Below are 17350 nucleotides of genomic sequence, written 5' to 3'. Positions count from 1 at the left end.
CTTTCACTGACAATCTGGAGATCAAATAAAACAAATCTCCTGTATTTCAATTTAATGTACTTGGATACATGAGGCCGAGCATATGGTGCGAGCATTGGTTCTGTATTTGTTAAACACACTTTTAATGATTTGTATTTTGAAACTGTTAATATAATTGTTTAACGGTAGCTAAAATATGAACACAATTGTTTTTAACAAATTAAACTGTAAATAATTAATTCCAATATTGGATTTTGCCGAGATATTTCCTTGAGGATCATATTTTCCACAGTCCTCATTCAACTGAGTTATTTTTTACACGATATAATCAGGGTATGAGGTTTTTGAAAATAGTCCTCCACCGAAAAAAAGGAAGCCAACAACGATACGACGATGTTTCGGAAGTCTTGGTCATCTCTGAAAATTGGGGTGAGAATGCAGAGCTAATTGGACATGAGAAGCTTATTTACCGAAGCTATCCGTATCCACATTACTCGTCGGCTGCCACTACTTCTTATAGATGATGGAAAATGTCCTAAAATGAAGAAATAGTTGAATGAAATCAAACTAATTTTTTTTAAAGGTTCTTTCCTGAGAGTTTTTCTTGGTTTTGCAGTAAACAAACTAAACCAATTGGTTGCTCGGATACCATGATATCGTCGAATAGCGTCGAAAGCAACTTGGCGTCGGAAGCAGTTACTGTCAAATTATTTTATGGTAGCCGCCATTATGGCGAGCGTGGAAAGCTGGATACTACAGATTATGAAAGGAATCATGGCGCCGGGCAAAACGCTTATACAGCCAAAAATAGGCTTCTTCAGCTTACAAACTAGCTTGGTGCGAGCAAATACAAAACATGAGAAAAGCTTTAATTCATTTTTATAATGCCAATTAACTTTATGATGAACTTATCTGTACTTTATATTGGACATATTGTATAAATGTGTTTATGTGCGTGTGTGCCCAAGTAACATTTTAAGTTTTATAACGCTCTTGAAGACCATAATTCACTCTTCACGAGTGTTATAAATCCATCATAAAACCAAAATGTCACTGGGGTGTAAACAATAATAAAAATGTTAGCCAATTTTCCATGTAGTCTCCAAGAGGTGGATCGATTTCCTTTGGTTCTGATAATAAAGTAGGTCCAGACGATGTCCGTATATTCTGTATTTCATGCCATGTAACGATCCTAGTTATATAGCAAATTAGATCAAAATCCAAAATCCAAAGCATAGTGTATCCATTGTACTTGCCACAGAAGATGGCGGGCATAGAAAAGCTTTCAATTATTAACTGAGGGAATGCTAACAGTATACTAAGTTGAAAAACAGGCCAAGTTCCCTTGGAATGTAAAGCCATAGAAGAAGAAGAAGATTCAATATCCAGTTCTCAGATATGACAATCATGTGATATATAACAAGGCATCCTACTGATAACTATTGAAGCTTTTAAATCACTACTAGAGATGGTCGGGTTTCGGGTTTTCAAACCCGAAACCCGACCCGAACCCGAACCCGACGGGTTCGGGTCGGGTTCGGGCTTGGAAAATTAGAACAATGTCGGGTTCGGGTCGGGTACGGGTTTGTGAAATGATAAAATGTCGGGTCTGGGTCGGGTACGAGTTTGAGAAATAAAGTATTGAAATTTTTTTTTTCGTTTCTGATTAATTCAAGGCTTGTTCGTTGTTTGGGCCTATACCCTTTTGGGTGTAAAGAGAAATATAAAATATCTAGTTTGAGTTTTCCGCCAAAAAATTAATTCGGGTCCAGCTCGGGTTTAAGACTACAAAAATTGTCGGGTACGGGTCGGGTTCGGGTTTGATAAGATTTTTCATTCCGGGTTTGAAATGAATTTCTAAATCGGGTTCGGGTTTACAAAATGTGAAACCCGACCATCTCTAATCACTACAAAGTCATTATAAGAGTAAAGGCTCTCACAGGCCTAAGCGATTTCACCGCCGCAGCGGCGACAACTACCCGAGTAGACGAAAACAGCTCAATAATATCAAATGCTGATTAGATGGCAAAATGAGATATGGATATGATTGATATAAGGACAAAAGATAAGACGACAATATCAATATTCTGCACTAAAATATCATAACAAGAACCACTTAGAATATTATTCCATTGGATTTACCATGCGTCTCCATCATAGTGATACCACCCAAGTAACATTTTAGGTTTTATAACGCTCGTGCAGGGAAATTTTGCTGCTGTGATTGCTTTTCCGTCCTTAGAAATTGTTACAACACCCGTGTTCTTTCCGTTAATTGCCGGTTTTCTATTAGTTGTTAGGTTACTTAAGTTTATGAACGAGATTCCATGCTCCTTCATACAGGTTTTAACAACTACCCTCAGGTCTTTTCCGGTAGTCGTTCCCATCATTGGGATAAAAGCTGCCGATTCTTCCGTAATTTGTAATGGGCATCATTCCTTTTTAAGAACAGTTACCTGTAACATGTTTTCACATCAGTAATTCATTTTCATCGATTGCGAGATACTAGAATCTGAAGCAAGCGGCTTTTATACGTAACGTAGTTTTCAAATCTGCTGTGAGCATTTTTACTCTTCATAGTGTTCCACGACAAACTATTGCTACTGTAGGAGGCCTTTTCTTTAACGATGCCAACAACAGCAAATATGCATTCCTAAATCAGTTTTACTCCCTGGAAAGATTTCATCCGTATCTCACTAGCAGCAAAATTAATCCGTACCTACTGCACTTTCCGACTTCGTGTTTTCTCGATTGAAAAGAAATGGTTGCTTCGATACTGTTTCACCAATAATTTTAAATAATAATGTAAATTTAAATTAAATGACCACCTTACCCGAAGGTAAGTGTTTCAAAGGTTTTTTTCTTCCTGATCCAGTGTGAATATCATATTTCGTAGAATTCTTGGTCTCGTAATGACGTTTCAGATGATATTCCTTCAACACAACAACACTTTCCCAGCAAATTTAGGAAACCGGCATTTCTTCGGCCAACATGATTTTTTTTTCTTACCGATCGTCACTGTTTCACATCGACTTTTGTTTCTAGAGGTCACGTTACCTATGCAGCTGTAAGAAATTATGTCATTTTTCGTTTCTATACTGACCTACAGTATTTAACAACGTCAACGACTAATAAAAAGGAGCTTATCGAGTCAGATTAGAAGGCATACGGGCCAGTTATGAAGCATTTATTCTCACATGTCGCGGGCCACAAAGATGGAGCCAAGGGCCGCATCCGCATCCGCTGACCGTACGTTGGGTAGCCATGCATTAGAAAGTCCTTCTAAATTTGGTTTTAATTTGACTTTGAACACAACATTGGAAGATTGTATAGGATTACTAGGGAAATAATCACAAGCTAATTTTCAATAGAAAATAAATGGAACAGAAATCCCCGTTCAATGCAACTTATTGCGAGTCAATCGGATAAGGACAAGTATGAAAAACTTAACAGAGATCAAAATAATTAACTGAGTTGATTGAAACATGATAATATGGATTTTTATGCACTTTATGCACTCCACGATCTTAGCGAAGCATGATTTGTTCTTCAACTAAGTATTCTTGACAGCATTTCCACGGTAAACTTGAGAACCCAACGCTCTTCTGAGTATGGTCTGATTCGGAGATTATAAAACCTTCTCTATAAATGTTCATGAAATAGTTCAACAACCTAATTGATGGTAATTTTGTAAATATAGGACTCTACATAAATTGCATTTGAAATTCACTGTTGCATTGCTAAATAACGGGGTTTCTGTTAAACAAGAAGTCATAAATAATGCCTTTCAACTTCCATGACATCAATGGCACTTAATCTTTTGAAGGTTTGACATGGAATTCCCAACGCTAACGCAATCATCAAGAACGAACGATATTCCTGGGAAACCACAAATTCTTCTCACGTTGTTGAGAGAAAAAATATTTCTGCAAGTTAGCTGTGCGAAACAAAAAAAAACTTCATAAATACCGTAAAAACGCAAATTTGCCATATTTGAACGGCAATGAATCTTCTCGCACTATTTACTGCACACACTACTGCATTGTGGGGCTTTGCTTGTCAGGAAACTCACACACTTCCCCGATGATGAACCACGAAGGCATCCTTTTATGCAACAACGAAAAACCAAACCATCGAACCGACACAATGCAGGTGGGTGGTTTATCAGCGAAGCTAAATTTGCAATCACTTTTTCACCTTTTTCTTGTAAAATTATCCTTATCGTGCTCTGCTACTGCTGCTGTTGCTGCTCGTTTTTCCTCCAGCCGGTAACAGTCGCGGGGGGTGGGGCCAACCACACTAATTTCGAAATAATCAACCGGATGTACCTGCGGATGTACGCACTTCACGGAAAAGGCTTCAACACACACCTCCCACACAATTCGAGCTTGCTTTCGCGAACACGAAGGCCACGCAGGTTTCCAACAGGCTACAAATGGTCACTTTTTCGTCCCCTAGATCTTAGTGGCTGTCTGCGAAAAGCTGCGAAATAAGTGACAACGGCAACGACGACGGCGACGACGACAGCAGCGGTGGCGACGGCGGCGAGACGACACGGTGCACCACCCCCTTCTCGCTGCTGGGCAGGGATTCGAAGGCAAAAGCAAGGGCGGTTAGCTTCCACGAGTCGAGCTTATTTTCCACGGCAACTCTGCGTCCAACGCGTACCAGTACTCACGATCTACTGAACCAGTTAAAATGAAAGTCGGTCCTCGGTGGTCTCCCCACATTCGGCGATGATCGCCACAGTCATATGCCAAATGGACCAAACAACGGCACGGATGATGGTGATGACGATGATGGTTGGTTACACGAACAGAGGAGTGGCTGCACCAATACAAACGGGCACGGGAAAACAGATGCAGAGGAAAAACACAGCTGACTGAGCGATCGGCGAGAGTCGGAGAGTTTTGATGCGTGTGGGGTGGAACATCAGCCGGGAAACTTTAGCGTTTAGCAGAGATGAGAGATCAAGAGAAAATCTAAAATTGGAGCCAATGCTAAGGATAATGGGATGGATTTCTGATGAGAATTGTTTATCATTCATGTTTACGTGTGGAATATTTTTCTATTAGGATACACTGGGAGAAATATCAACAGTCCACAGGATAACAGCTTTTAGCTGGTTAAACTGTTTTTTTTAAATCACTTGTCATAAGATGAGTATGTTTTATCACATTTGATTCCACAACTTAATTGGCCGTCTTCAGTGATTCGTACCTGACTATCGCGAATTAGTTGGAATATGATATGGAAATGCTAATATCATCTTCCAAACTTAGACGTACATGTTCATGATAGAATTAGAGTCGAAAGTATAGAATTAATAGTTCCGTTAGGATACGGCAGGCATGAAGAATGTTTTTATACCTTCATACGTCGAGTTTGAAAGCGAAGAACAATATTTGTGATGGCACATATTGCCCTCCTTCTGCTTTCAAATCGACTTCTAGGTATAAAAACATTCTTCATGCCTGCCGTATCCTAACGGAACTATCAATTCTATACTTTCGCCTCTAATTCTATCATGAACATGTACGCCTAAGTTTGGAAGATGATATTAGCATTTCCATATCATTGTAAATCGTTTAACTTCACGTAGAAGTAATACACTCAAATCATTAATTAGTATACATTTTATATTATTTTTCCTACACGGAATGAGCCAGCCTAGGGTTGAACATCGTGTCTCGCGCTTAGGATCATAGCGGGGCGTAACTGTATTGATCGATTTCTCTTCATCGACTTTTTCTTTCGTTAATAACTCAACTGAATTAATAGTTACAGCCATGACAGTTGCTTGTGGTACATGCTGCAACTATACTTTATCGGCCCGGGCCATAAAATCGAAAGTTGACTTTGGCAATTCGTTGCATTGTTGAGAAGCAACCAAGGATGTTATCGATCATTTAGTAATTTGCGTTCGATCATTTAGTAGTTTGACAACAACTCATTCCAGAAGCTGAATATCAAAATTTGTTGTATGATGGACTTCTAGCCTAATGGTTCGTTGTTAGAATTCAACTATAACGGAGTCACACTAGTGCTAGTTGCAGTAACTTAAACTAAATGATTGGAATTTTGTTATCATTTAGTCTAAGTTACTGAAACTATAGCTATTACTCCGTTACTAGTGGAATTCAAACAACGAACCATTAGGCAGAGTTGTAGAAAAACCTTCGCACTAGAAGTCCACCATACAAAACATTTTGAAATTCGGCTTTTGGAAGCCAAACATTTTGAAATTCAGCTTAAATAGCCTGGTGTTGGAAGTTCGATCTCATCAGTAGCAGTGTTGGTAGAATCATGCTCAAATCTCACTCACCGAAGCCTACTGCGCGAGCTGACTCGCTTGCGATTCTGCATGGAGAGCATCGCGCATGAGTTTCTCACGCAGAATCGCATCGTTTCGCTCATTCGCCGAAATATGATTTCGCTCCAAAAAGTGTCAAAACCCAATCGAAGCAGAATTTCATGTTTACGTATGGATTTATTATCCATTGTTTTAAGCAAAGAAAGTTATTCCGATCAATATAACGAAAAAGAACACACATTAATCACGCAATGATGCAAATCGCGAGTCGAGTCATGGACGATTCTCTGGGCCACGAGTCGGGTGAGGTTTGCCTCGCGCTTGATTTGAATCGTGGATAAGATTTGAGAATTTGAGTTTTTACCAACACTGATCAGTAGCCTTCTGAGCTGCGGAGGTCGATGGAGGTCCTTCGAAGCTTAGTAGGGAAAGCATCTATCTAGCATATTGGTTTCGTGGGATCAAACCCTACCGAAGGAAGTGATTACCCTCCAATTCTTTTTTCGAGCTAAATCTTTCACATTTTGTGCAATTGCACAAATCGAGTTTCAGACATAGTAAATAATTTCCACTCCGGGTGACTCCGGAATGAAGGAAATTAACTTTGATTGTACTAACACAAATTTTCCTTCCAAAGACATCGTTGAAGGTAGTATGGGTTCCCTGCATTTACACTAGTAGTTCTTGAACTAACATCCCTTCTCTTGCTTCCGTTATTGTAAGGGCATGATCAGGTATACAACTGCTACTGTATAGGAGAAGGTAGTAATCCCAAGTACCAATTTGCGGCAATATACAGTAGATTGTTCAGTTAAGCATTGTTTAGCCATCCACGATTTGTACAATCACCTATGCTATGCTATGCCGTGGTAAGAAGTAAGTTTGGTCATAACAGAAAATAGGAAGTAGACTAAAACAATAATGGAATATCGACGGTCTTGGTAAACTTATTGGATCTTGTATATTCGTGTAATTTATTCCATGAATATGGAACCACTTTTGGGAGGTTATGGAAATAAGGAAAAGTTTTGTTACTGATTGCGTGTTTTGGCAAGTGAGGAATTTGATTATAAGTTTCTGTGTCAAGCTGAGTAAATGTTTAAAATATGACGGTAAAGATTATTTTTTTTACTTATGGATCCTGTACACCTCCGGTGGTGCAAAGGGCCGACTTGAACGATCTCCATCCTGAGCGATGCCCAGGTATAGCATTAACCTGTTGCCAGGTTAGATTTCGGTCCACTTCTTTTATTTCTTTATTGAGGCTTCGCCACCATGAGCCTCTGGGTCTGCCTCTGCTGCGATGTCCCGCTGGGTTCCAGTCTAATGCTTGTTTACAGATTTCGTTTCCGCCCCTACGTAGAGTGTGGCCGACCCACCTCCACTTCAGATCCCGAATTTCTGTTGCTAACGACCTCTGGTGACAACGTTACTGTTAATGAACACCTGCAGCCGTTGAGTGTTCTCCACTGATACACACCATGTTTCGCTAGCGTATAACAGCACAGATTTCACGTTTGAGTTGAAAATTCGTATTTTGGTGCGTTCACTTATCTGCCTGTTTTTTCAGATATTTCTTAAACTCGCAAAGGCAGCCCTTGCTTTCTTGATCCGTGCGCCTATGTCGATCTTGGTACCGCCGTCTGACGCCATTTGGCTACCAAGATATTGGAAGCTTTCAACATTCTCCACTGGTTGCCCGGCTACTGTGAAACTGGAAGAAGTCACCGTGTTTACATCCAACGATTTGGTTTTGTTGACGTTGATGACTAAACCTGCCGAAGAGGAGCGCTCGGCAAGGTCGTTGAGCTTACTCTGCATATCAGAGCGCCGTTGCGCGAGGAGTGCAACGTCATCAGCCAATTCGAAGTCGTTTGAGTGCTCCATGATTATAGGCTGTCATAACAGCCCACGGTTTGGTTCAAGGTCAATCGCATCTACCAGAATCCCGTCGATTACGATAAGAATAGTAACGATAATAGAATACATCCTTGCCTCACACCAGCTACGACCCGGATAGGGTCGGAAAGGACCCCATTGTGCAGCACTCTACACGAAAAGGCCTCGTACTGTACTTCGATGAGGCCGATGATTTTCTCAGGAACCCCCTTGCGTCTCAGGGCGCCCCACATATTCTCGTGATTGAGACGGTCGAACGCTTTTTAGTAGTCAATGAATACCAAGTAAAGGGACTCTTGGAATTCGTTGACCTGGTCCAGAATGATACGGAGCGTGACAATGAGTCGCATCGATCTTCTCCTGAATTCGGGCTAGGATAATTTTGCATAGAGCTTTGAGAACGGTACACAGCAACATAATACCTCGCCAGTTATTGCATACAGTCAAGTCACCCTTTTTGGGTACCTTCACTAAGATACCTTGCATCCAGTCGACCGGGAAAGTTGCGGTGTCCCAGATATTACGAAATAAACGATGCAGCAGTTGAGCGGATGTCATGGGGTCAGCTTTGAGCATCTCGGCTGATATGCGATCGACCCCTGGGGCTTTATTCGATTTCATGCTTTGGATGGCTGTTTGAATCTCTAGCAGTAATGGAGCTGCGAACAGCTCTCCGTTTGCGCTCATTTCTTCGAGACCATGGCGTCCCATAATGCGCTCATGGTTCGAGTTGTCGGATCCGATCTTCGCATTGAAGTCGCTCACACAGATCTTGATATCACCCTTCGGAATTCTATCTACGACGTCATTGAGTTGACTGTAGAAGTTCTCTTTGTCTTGCAGATCGGCAGCATCGGTTGGCGTATAACATTGGATTAGAGTAAGGTTTCGGACCCGTGTTCTAAATCTGGCAACGATTATCCTTTCACTTATAGGTTCCCACTTCATAAGCGCAGAGTGTGCCTGAGCGCTTAGTAGGAAACCAACTCCGCGATGCGTGCTTACCTCGTAAACCAGAGTATAGCAGAAATTGTCCCGACGGCGTTCTGTGTTCTCCAAAGTTTGGCCAACGGACTTCACTCAGTCCCAGGATCTCAAGCTTCATGCGGCGGGCCTCATTGGCAAGTTGTGCCAATTTACCCTGCTGGGCTAGGGTTAAAACGTTCCATGTTCCTATCCGTGTCCGTTGTTTCGCACTAAGAGTCGTCGCCGTATTATCAGTCCGAATTCAAATTGATGTTTCGTAGGTAGGTTTCGTGGCCCAAGGTTCCCTATCCACCGGGATGGGGCTGCCATCTTAGGTATAGCTTCCGGGGAATAGCATTTCATATTCAGCCGCTGGATGCCAGAACAGTCGCTGTTGGAGCCGTACCTCCTTGGTGAACAGACGCTCGATCAGTCGGGTCACATTTGTTTAAAGTCACACACAACACCACACATGCAGCTTTTTCTAGAAGTTCAACAGAGCCCACTGTCGAACCCCACCACATCCTAGGCACACCCCACAGGACGCATCCTCTCACTCTAGCTGATGTCACAAGGACAACAGGGTCCATCCAGGCAACACTACCAGCTAAGTACGCAACCATTAAGAAGCGGTCTATTGCCATCAGCAGACCCATAGAGGTGTGAGAATTGGAACTTGTGAGGACCAGAGCTATGTTAGGCGCCCCTTCCCGGATGTCAACTCACCATTTCGTAGCCCAAGATTGTTTTATTATAAGTGAATCGTTGAAACGAGGTTTTTTGGAAGAACTGTGCTACAACAGAATTGTAGTTGTAGTTTCTGCCAACTCTGAATATAGGTTTGCCGTAGAGTTGGGCGGGATCGTGGTACATTATCCGCCAAAAATGGTCTAAAGCATGCGTGTCATGCAGAAATCGCTCTTTATAGCAATCAGGGTTCACTCTGCTTTCACTCTGCTTTCAAGTCGCTGGGATGGAGGAGAGAAAGTATCAAAGCCTTCCATGCAGTGTATCACTTAATTTTCTTAATGTCTGAAAAGATTTTTCTAAGAGCATGTGGTAACAACACTCATTGTTAGGTTACCAAGTGATTTGCCTCAGTTGTCTCCCATAGATGAGCGATGAAGATCTTTAAAGATTGAATCACGGAACAACAAATTTCATCGATCTAGAAAGCATCCGACGCAGTAGAGCATCAAGTTGGCATGAATTTAGCCGATTTTTACTCATGATCTAATTTTTTTTCAATGCCTAACCTGGAGAGTGATAGCCATTTCTCGTTCAGTTCGATTGCTGCCAATCATTGGTTTGCTCTTTTTCTTTCGTATTCGAGTATTTTCGTGGCATTATAAATGCAAATGGTAGTAGCTTATGTGGAACAAATAACTTAACGCTTTCATACTGATAGCGTGGTGGTGTGGTTAGAGTAAGCGCATCCCCACACTTATTATTGTTACTATTCTGGGTTCGAATCCCATACAATTTTGCCATACAATTTTGTAATTGTTCTGCGATAGTTCTCGCGAAAAGTGAGTGAGAGGTAAAAGTGATGAAACGAAAAAAGATTGTCATGTAATATGCAAGATTTTCGTTTATCTTCCAAGACTAATTCTAGAGGAAAGATTGATGGGTGAAAGATGATCCTCAACATAAACAACGAAAAAATATTTTCCATTGGCTCGAAAAATGCTTGCTTTGGTCTATTTGAAACGAAAAGTTTGAAACGAAAAGTAATAAACAACGTTAAAAGACAGGCAAAACAATCTTCGAATCATAACAAGCCATGAAAAAAAATTATCAAACTTGTAAACAAGTGCGAAAAAATGTTGTATAGTCCCTTCTGATAGTATTTGCGTGTTTCTTGTGAAAGGCATAGCTGTTTGATTTCCTCGTGGGGGCGTTTTTGTTTCTGAAAGAGGCGGGTCTGCAGTTTTCGTTTTCATCTATAGCGTTCTACCAACAATCGCAATATGAAACTGGATATTTCATTGTAGATCCAGTTGCGCACGTTATCAACCAATCTGTATCCACAAATGTCATGGCATTGCGCAATTTATTACCGACACTCTGTACAATTATAATAACTGATAGATTATTGATCAACAATTCGAAAATATATTTTTAGGAGAAATCACCGTTAAAGCAAGAGGTTTGCCTAGGGGGCGCATATTGTCCAAATTTTCCCTACATCAGTTCGTGCGATGTTTGCGAGTTCTCTTGCAGTGAATCGACGTCAACCCTGAGAGATTTCATTTCTGACTAGTCGAGTATTATCCAAAATTTGATTTCTGTGAATGAACTCAGATAAAGCCTAAAAAAGGAAAAGAATAAGTAAATACAAAATAAATGAATGGAATGATTCTTCAAATCTAAGAACATCATTGATTACAACCAGAAAATAAGAAATGAACCAATACGATGATTCCTATGACTATTCCTATGACGAGGGGCTTACTTAGTTTTACAGGGTTCCACTTCGAACCGAAATCTTACTCACTCACTCTTACGTCCTGAGCCCGCTGGGGGTATACAGGGCCAACGTACGAGATTTTCATCTTCGGCGGCTGCGCGCTTTAGCCTTAACCTGGGCCCAGCTCAGCTTCCTGTAAATTTTCTTTATTCCTTTGTTCAGGCCACGTTGCCGCGAGTCACATGGGTCTGCCTCTGCTGCGATGTCGTGCCGGATTCCAGTCCAGTACTTGCTCGCTCTTTCGTAATGTGTGGCCGTCCCACCTCCATTTATGCTTTCGAATGTTTGTTCATATCGGTTTTTGATAGCATCAAAAGTATCCCTGTCTATCGTAACACTGATTTCATCTGTCTAAAACGAGTTTAGTACTTTCTATTTAATTCCACTACGTTTTGTTATCGTTCCAGATACGTCTCCAGTGTCTCGTACTCGACTCGACTTAAGTCAGTCAACCTGCGACTGACTTAAGTCGAGCCAAATTGTAAGATCTCATACAATATTTGCATAAGAATCTAGCATTTCGGTAGGTTCCTATACAGAATTGTTAGGAAATCTAACATTCACCGGTTGGGAACAAGATGAAGATTTTTTAGTCTTAATTGTGATATTTTTGCAGTCCAGTTCTTCACTGTATTTAAAGTTGACCCTTTGCACTATCTTGGCATAAAAGTACCATTGTGTTAGCCTCATGGTTAATGAATGCAAAAATGGAAATTTGGCTTAGAAACCTCGCAGTTAACAACTGTAGAAGCGCTGAATGAACGCTAATGTGCAGGGCGGCTATGTTCATCTGGAGGATGCAATGCCAATAAGAATATAAGAACTTACTTCTTGAATTTCATTCTCCATCCTAGGTATGTTACGGAATTAGGAGAGCTTGAAAAGTATTTCAAATAATAGCGTTTTAAAGCCTTGGCAAGAGGCCATTGTTACAGTTTTGGAATGTGCTTTTGATGTTACTGAGAGAAAGGTGTCGTACCATGCGTCTCCATCACGTATTTTGCCGCCTAATCTTTTTCCAAAAATATGTGTTCTAGAGAAACACACCCAATTAGATAATTACTGATTTAACTGTAATACAAATTCTACGTTTGTTGGAGAAATTGAATATTTTGTCTTATTTTTTGTATCAATAAATCAAAAGTTTATGTACTACTGAGTATAAAACATTTGTTCTGTATTTTTTTCAAACTTATGTGAAACTAAAATGTTTTTTTTTATAAATGGCTTTAGCCTTCAAAGGTTCTCTAATCTCTCAAGACTTGGGAAAGTCAAAATGATTTCCTTTAATTATATAAAAGCAAAATTATTTAGATATTCCTTTTAACGAGAAAGAGAAAATCAGAACAGGACTTCTTGATAAAATCAGCTCTTGACATCAGTGTGATGCTCTCAAAACGATCTGCACTAATTAAATGCTGTTAGATTCCATTGACTACAAAAACATCTGAATCAAAACAAAACATCCTTCATAAAAAGGATTCCTGCCACTTATTTTCTTCGTCATTTATGTAATACAACATTGTTACGTGAGCATAATTGATGCCACAGAACGCTGATCTTCGTAAGAGTCTAGAAGTCACATCTCTCACTGCTCAATAATAATACTCCTTATCCCTATACCAAACCCAAACCAAGGTATGAGCACCCGATGTCACATATGCTGCACAAAAGCATACATTTCCTCCTCTGAGTGCTGATTTATTATTAACCACCTGTTTCAGCACGCTAACACCGTCCAAAGTTTTTCCACATGTTCTGAGAGCTCCGCTTGTAGCACGTTGTCACTCATGCTCTCGCTGTTTACGGAAGGATAATTATGGTCGTTTACTCTCGCTCGCTCCGTCCGACTAGCGCAAAAAAAAAGGTTCCTAAAATATTCCAAATGAATAAAGGAGCGTCGCCGGGTTGACATTAGATTGTCGCTCAATTTCCTGCCGACGCTACGCGTGCTACCCGATCATCGTCATCATCCGTACCATCATCAATGCCTGTCAGTGCCAACACCCACCGCCCACCACCTGCTGCTTCAGTCGATGTTATTGCTGAGAGCAAGAGAGAATTCAATCCAAATTGAAGTTACGATAATCAATGTGGTAGTGTCGGTGATGGTTATTGTCAACGAGAGAGATGAAAGCATCATCCACATTATGCTTCAGATGCGAATTTGTAAAGCTATGGGATGAGAGTTCACCTTATATTAACACGGTGTTCACTTTTTCTAAAAAAGTTTATTATAACAAATAGTGCAAATCGTATCGTAGAAACACACATGAATACTTTTTTTCAACTAGCAATAATCGCATCTCGGTTGACTCTAATTGCTTACGGCTTACGATATCTCGCGCTTAGCACTGCAAAAACTAAACTTTTTCTTTGATGTGATGTAAATAAAATACAAGGATAAATTTCTCATACATTGAATTACAATCCGAATAACTCTTAGAAATAAATTAAGAGTTCCCAAGGATCTTCAAAATTTATCAGAATTTTAAAATCTGTGTTAATTAGAGACATCATTTGGAGCCTCAAACAGCTGTGCAGAATTTTGGTCCGATTGGTTGCTTCCTCGTTTTCCGCATCGCGTTGGAAGTTTGTATGGAAATAAGTAATGGGAAAACGTATATTTATGCATTTTTACTTCTAGAGGTTTCAGTTCATCGCAAACCGAGTGGCACATGGAGTTAAAGTATAACCCGAAGGATGCCGAAAAACTTTTTCTGAAGAAGGTACGTTGCTGGAATGTCTACAAAAAGTGATGCTAATTGGAGTTTCTCAGAATCATTTCTCAACGTAAAACTCCGGACAAGAAGGAAGAAGGGTTTTGCCCACAAACCAGTAGTTCTAACAGAAACATTGATTTCTTTCGTATGATTCAAACAATCAATCTTTGTAGCGTTATAAAAAAAGTAGATTACCTGCAACGTCCTTCTGTGTTTCGGCATCTTTCAGACTATATATACTCAATTAAGTTGAAAACCGGAATGTGGGACTATCGAAGTTGGATTTGTTTCGCAATCTGTACGTTAAACCCAACTTCGCTAGTTGCGCGTTAGTCTAATTAGGGCCTAATTTCAACTTGACTATAGCGATACTAACGTAATGAGTCACGTGATTGACGATAAATTGAAGCCGCTTGGAGCAGAAATGCAAAAACGTACATTTTTCCACATTAATTTCGATATAAATTTCAAACGCGATGCGGGGATGCAACCATTCGAACCCATCTTTTGCAAAGTTAATTGGGGTCTCAAAACTATCCAGAAAAACCTTTATTTCACTTGATTTGATGAAGTTTGCTTTTTTTTATTTAACTGCGCCCTACACTAATTTTCATATTTCAGCGTTCATTAGAATTTGAATATTGACCATTAGAACCAAATCGACGGTAAATTCTTCTCCAACATTACGAACGTTCGCACTTACCGCAGTGCGAATATTTTATCTTACCACTACCTCGTTGCAGTATGTCTGCGCTCAAAACTCTCAACGGTGTATAACACGTGTCGGAGTCGTCCACCGCGGCTAAACATAGGGCGGCAACAAGATGGTAGACTAGCCGAATACTACGCGCAGCAGCTGGAAGTGGCACTCCCAACGGAAGATCAGCTAGCCGCAGCCTCTCTTGAAGATGGCTGGAGAGATATTCGATCCGCCATTGGTAGCACCGCAACCGCTGCATTAGGCACAGAGAAACGACCAATATGACGACGAATGTGAGCAATTAGTTGAGGAGAAGAATGCAGAGATTCTATGAGAAGTTAAACCGTTCACGTATGGGTCACGTGCCACAGCCCGATATGTGTAAGGACATAAACGGGAACCTTCTTACGTGACGTGATCCAAAGGTGGCGGCAGCACTACGAAGAGCACCTGAATGACAATGTGACAGCCAACGGTAGCGGTATGGTGATGAACCTAAAAGTACGCGCGCAGGACATACGACTTCCGGCTCTGAATCTCCAGGAAATACAGAAGGAGATCGGCCAGCTGAAAAACAACAAAGCCCCTGGGGGTGACCAACTACCAGGAGAGCTGTTTAAACACGGTGGTGAGGCACTGGCTAGTGCACTGCACTGGGTAATTACCATGGTGTCGTGTGTCCTATCTACAAAAAGGGCGATAAGCTGGATTGTAGCAACTACCGCGCAATCACATTGCTGAACGCCAGCTACAAGGTACTCTCCCAAATATTATGCCGCCGACTAACACCAATTGCAAGAGCGTTCGTTAGGCAGTACCAGGCGGGATTTATGGGTGAACGCTCTACCACAGATCAGGTGTTCGCCATACGTCAGGTATTGCAGAAATGCCGCGAATACAACGTGCTCACACATCATCTATTTATCGACCTCAGGGCCGCATATGATACAATCGATCGGGACCAGCTATGGCAGCTAATGCACGAAAACGGATTTCCGGATAAACTGATACGGTTGATCAAGGCGACGATGGATCGGATGATGTGCGTAGTTCGAGTTTCAGGGGCATTCTCGAGTCCCTTCGAAACGCGTTAAGGGTTACAGCAAGGTGATGGTCTTTCGTGTCTGCTGTTCAACATTGCTTTGGAGGGAGTAATGCGAAGGGCAGGGATTGACACGAGTGGTACGATTTTCATGAAGTCCGTCCAGTTATTTGGTTTCGCCGACGACATTGAGATTCTGCCGCAGGAGTGGATGGATGGTGTCGTGTGTCCCATCTACAAAAAGGGCGATAAGCTGGACTGTAGCAACTACCGCGCAATCGCATTGCTGAAAGCCACATACAAGGTACTCTCTTAAATATTATGGCACGTAACTTTGAGAGTATGGAGGAAGCCTACATCAGACTGAAAGGCGAAGCTGAACGGATTGGACTAGTCGTTAACACGTCGAAGACGAAGTACAAGAGAAGGAGGCTCAAGAGAGGACAACTTAAGCCACCACGAGTTTGTATTGGTGGTGACGAAATCGAGGTGGTTGAAGAATTCATGTACTTGGGCTCATTGGTGACCTCCGATAATGATACCAGCAGGGAAATTCGGAGACGCATCATGGCAGGAAATCTTACGTACTGCAAAACGCTCCGATAGAATATAGTTCGCCGCCGTACCAAACTGACTATCTACAAAACGCTTATTAGACCGGTAGTTCTCTACGGACACGAGACCTGGACGATGCTCGTGGAGGACCAACGCTCACTGGGATTTTTCGAAAGGAATGTGCTGCGTACCATCTATGGTGGGGTGCAGATGGCGGACGGTACGTGGAGGAGGCGAATGAACCACGAGTTGCATCAGCTGTTGGGAGAACCATCCATCGTTCACACCGCGAAAATTGGAAGACTGCGGTGGGCCGGGCACGTAGCCAGAATGTCGGACAGAAATCCGGTGAAAATATTTCTCGACAACGATCTGACGGGAACAAGAAGGCGAGGTGCATAGCGGGCAAGGTGGATCGATCAAGTGGAGGACGATTTGCGGACTCTTGCGTGGTTGACGACGTGCAGCCAAGGACCGTGTTGAATGGAGAAGACTTTTGTGTACTGCACAGGCCACTCCGGCCTTAGTCTGGTAATAAACAAATAAATAAATGAATAAGAATTTGAATATTCAGCTTTATCAGAATAGACCATATATATAAAAAACCCAAATTTATCCACCAGTGGTGATTATGCCTTTCTCGATTCAGTGTGTTGAATTCGAATTGGTATGGTAAATGCAACTTAAATTGCCTACATTTTGG

The 17350-nt window shown here is 41.4% G+C and overlaps 1 protein-coding gene across 5 annotated transcripts in view; it reads right to left on the bottom strand.

The window, feature by feature from the left end:
• The window catches only part of LOC134213062 (receptor-type tyrosine-protein phosphatase kappa), a 436242-nt gene extending 431590 nt beyond the window's left edge, over positions 1 to 4652 (bottom strand). For all 5 annotated transcript variants that reach the window (XR_009979392.1, XR_009979395.1, XR_009979394.1 and 2 more), the window contains exon 1: positions 4177 to 4652. The gene's annotated coding sequence lies outside the window, so the exon portion shown is untranslated. The remainder of the gene's footprint in view (positions 1 to 4176) is intronic.
• Between the last annotated feature and the right edge of the window lie 12698 nt (positions 4653 to 17350).

This window comes from Armigeres subalbatus, chromosome 2, assembly GCF_024139115.2.
Source record: "Armigeres subalbatus isolate Guangzhou_Male chromosome 2, GZ_Asu_2, whole genome shotgun sequence".
Classification (NCBI taxonomy): Eukaryota; Metazoa; Arthropoda; class Insecta; order Diptera; family Culicidae; genus Armigeres; species Armigeres subalbatus.
Note: the sequence above shows the minus strand (reverse complement) of the source record. Positions and strands in the feature narration are given on the sequence as shown.